Source organism: Quercus robur, chromosome 1, assembly GCF_932294415.1.
Source record: "Quercus robur chromosome 1, dhQueRobu3.1, whole genome shotgun sequence".
Taxonomy (NCBI): domain Eukaryota; kingdom Viridiplantae; phylum Streptophyta; class Magnoliopsida; order Fagales; family Fagaceae; genus Quercus; species Quercus robur.
In genome coordinates, this window is record NC_065534.1 from 11,543,841 (window position 1) to 11,547,821 (window position 3,981).

Sequence of the window (3,981 nt, forward strand, 5' to 3'; positions counted from 1 at the left end):
CGCATTATTCTGGAAGTAATACAAGCTCTATTGGAAAAAACAAAGACATTAACACCTACGGGTTTACTGCTTGAGGATGTCAGAAGTTTGTCCCAAAATTTTGATTTATTGCTATATTCTCATACAAAAAGAGATGGCAATGTTGTAGCTCATAGTCTGGCAAAATATGCTCTACGCATATCAGATTTTTTAGCTTGGATGGAGGATGTTCCACCACACATTCAATCTATTGTACAAGCTGATTTGGCTCTTTTACATTAATAAAGTTTCAGCTATTTTCCGCCTCAAAAAAAAAAAAGATAATTGTAGACTGAAGTTCATTGCTCTTTGTTAAATACTGCTGAGATTTCAAAGAATACCAATTTTTGCTCTGTCAATATGTTGCATAAATTACTCTCTTTTTTTTTAATTATTCAACCAATGGCAATGTTCTTTGCAGATTCTGATACCGGGTGTAAAAGGGTGAAAGTGATGGGGAATAGGTAACATACTTCTTTAATCAAATCAATTTTTTGTTGATACTAATTTTTACATGCTTTCTTGGACAGCCTATTCTATAGAACTGAAATGATTCCGTATGGAAGTGATCTAGTATGTCTTCAACACTTAAACTGTGACCCCATTTTAACCCCTTCTCACGGTGTGTCTAATTATCAAATCTTTTAGAGTATTATTCATGCAATGATATAAGGTTTTGTTATCAGTTTTGGTAATGGCTCCTTTTGCTCCATTTTTTATAATTCAATACCATCTACTTGTTTGTATCAAATCCATCGGTACAATAGCTAATTTTTCATAGTTCATGATTTTCCTCCAAGGCTCCCTATCTCCCATCCATCAAAACATATATCCTTTATTCTGCTTATAATACTGGATGCCAAGTCAATATTCTTGTGTCACTACAAGAAAATGCAATAGAGCTTCAAGACATAATCAACATGTAGTTTGAGTTATTGTCGTGTCACCATATTACTTCATAACCTCTGTTCTTTTATTACAGCCACTTCTTTTGCTGGAACTGGAGTTTTGATTGTTATAATCTACTGCTCCTGGAGAAAGCTCTCGTCAATTAAAAGTATTAATTTTTGGAAGAAGGAAAATGTAACTCATCAGAGTCAAGGCGTTTGTAAGGAATCGTGGACCTTTTACTATTAGAAGATACAATTATTCAGATATAAAGATAATGACCAAGTCCTTTAATGATAAATTAGGCCAAGGGGGCTATGGTAGTGTTTATAAAGGGAAGTTACAAGACGGCAGTTTTGTGGCTGTGAATGTTTTGAATAATTCAAAAGGTAATGGAGAGGAATTCATTAACGAGGTTGCAAGCATTAGTAGGACCTCCCATGTTAACATTGTCACTCTCAAGGGCTTTTGCTTTGAGGGATCTAAAAGAGCTCTAATCTATGAGCTTATGCCTAATTGATCTCTTGAGAAGTTCATATATAAAGGAAATCCTTCAAGTTCTAATCATCAATTGGGGTGGGAAACATTATACAAGATTGCTATTGGCATTGCACGAGGCTTAGAGTACTTGCATAGAGGTTGCAACACACAAATTTTGCATTTTGACATAAAGCCTCACAACATTCTTTTGGATGAGAACTTTTGTCCAAAATTTTCTGATTTTGGCCATGCAAAGATATGCCCTAGAGAAAAGAGTACGATATCAATCGTTGGTGCAAGAGGGACTACTGGATAAGTGGATATATTGCTCCCGAAGTATTTTGTAGAAATTTTGAAGGAATCTCTCACAAGTCATATGTCTATAGCTATAGAATGATGATTTTAGAAATGGCAGGAGACCGAAAGAATATTGATGCAAGTGTTGATTTTACTAGTGAGATATATTTTCCACATTGGATTTAGAAGCGTCTTGAACTAAATGAAGAATTAGGCCTGCTAGGCCTTTTAAATGAAGGAGATGAAGACAATGCAAGGAAGATGATAATAGTGAGTTTATGGTGCATACAAACTGACACATCGAACCGACCATCAATGAGTAGGGTAGTGGAAATGTTGGAAGGAAGTCTCGACTCTTTGCAAATCCCCTCCAAACCTTAGTTGTCTTCTCCCCTAAGATCACCGATAGGTTCTTCCATTGTAATGGTGTCAATGCAATATGACTCTATGTACTAAAATACATCCCTTCTTTCAAGGGAAACTTAGAGTCTAAAAGTCAATGAACTTTGTGAACTGTATTTATTTATAGCTTGGCAACGAACATCTTTTCTTTGTTGATTAAAATATGTGATGAAACCCGATTTTATGGCCTCACAATGAATTAGTAATGCCAAAAGTCCAGTAGTATATTTGAGAATTGCAATTTTTGTTTGTTTGGAAATAACTTATTTAGTTTTTTGTTGAAATTTTTTTGTTGAAAACGTGCTAAAGTATATTTGTACTTTAAAAATTTAAGAAAAAGTGAGGTTTTAAAAAACGTATAAAAGCCAAAAAACAAAATATTAGCTTATAAGCTAGTCCCAACGCACAAAATTACCCATATTAAAACTTGAGTATACTATAATTCAAAACTAAAATGAAAGTGCTACATATTGGGAAAAAAATATTTTAGTAACCATAATTTTGGACCTTATCATAAAATATTTAATCAATATTGCTTATAGTTTAAATTCTTCCAATGAATTAATTGGAAATACCTATTCATTTGGAAATACCGTTAACCCTGTGTTTGGATGAAAATTTTGTTAAATACACAAATGATGGGATTTACATCCTCATTATTTAATATCCCGTCATTTATAAATTTCCTTACTTCTTGACTATAATATTTGTAGAAAATTTAAAATGATGGGAATTATAATTTTCAAGTTTGGACATAATCAGAATTTGTTGAATCCTTCGGTAGAGTATATTGGTTGGATCAATTTAAAAAAAAAAAAAGTTCTATAAAAATAAGTAGTTTCCGTATTTTGAAAAAGAATATTTCAGTGACAAGTGCATTATTTTGTTTTTCAATAGATATCCAAATTTATTATTTAGAACATGGGTAGTGGATGTAATGTCAGCGCATATACAATATAACTGATGGGATTTTAATAGTAACAATATTGGCAGGAGAGGGTTTTGGTGGATGACTTGTATAGATTAGCTCAGACTGATGTGGTCTGCCACTCTGTTTTTGTTCCAAAGATTGTAACAGGTGATGTTAACATCCTAGCTAAGTTGTCTACTGACATGCCAATTAACCATTGTATGGTTTAACTCTCTTGTATTTCTGGTTTTATCAAATATATATATATATATATATATATATATATATTGCTCCAAAATGCATGAACCTTTGTTTTCCTGTAAGAAGCATTCAATTCCTCTACTGGACCATCACAGGATATGGCTTTTGTACAGTTATTTCCGAAATCTAGACTCGCTTTACTGGATCCATTCTCATTGTCACTATTGAAATGAAATCTGATTCAAGATAATGCCTCTAAATAACCAGTATCCTTTAAAAACTTGTGTGCTGAATAGACGAATCAAACATCTGGATATGTACATATCCATATTCTTGCTCGTTCTTTATTTATTTATTAGAGAGATGAAACATGACCAATAACATTTAACCCAATTCTATACTCTTAATTAGACACAATTATTTATTCAACTTTATACATATATACACCCTAAAAAAAAAAAAATTATACATATATAAGCTGTAATTTTTTTTCGGGAGACATGACAGGTTGGGGTTATGGAGTGAACATGGTAAACATTGCCATCAGATATTTAGTGTGCGTTTGAATACCGTTTATTTTGTTGAAAACTGAAAACAATAAAAAATGATTTTCTGGTTACTATTCATAAATGAAATTACTGTGCATTTGTCTATTTGCACTGTTCATGGGACATGAACAGTGCAAGAGGCGCTGCCCCAAGGGAAAAAAAAAAAAAAGAGTAAACGCGCTAGACGTGGACGCAAGCCAAACGGACCTTTAAGCACTAACGTTCTAGACTATGGAC

At 32.9% G+C, this 3,981-nt stretch overlaps 1 pseudogene; it reads left to right on the forward strand.

The window, feature by feature from the left end:
- Positions 1 to 1,183: 1,183 nt before the first annotated feature.
- LOC126717334 (rust resistance kinase Lr10-like) lies at positions 1,184 to 2,174 on the forward strand (annotated as a pseudogene).
- Positions 2,175 to 3,981: the final 1,807 nt, after the last annotated feature.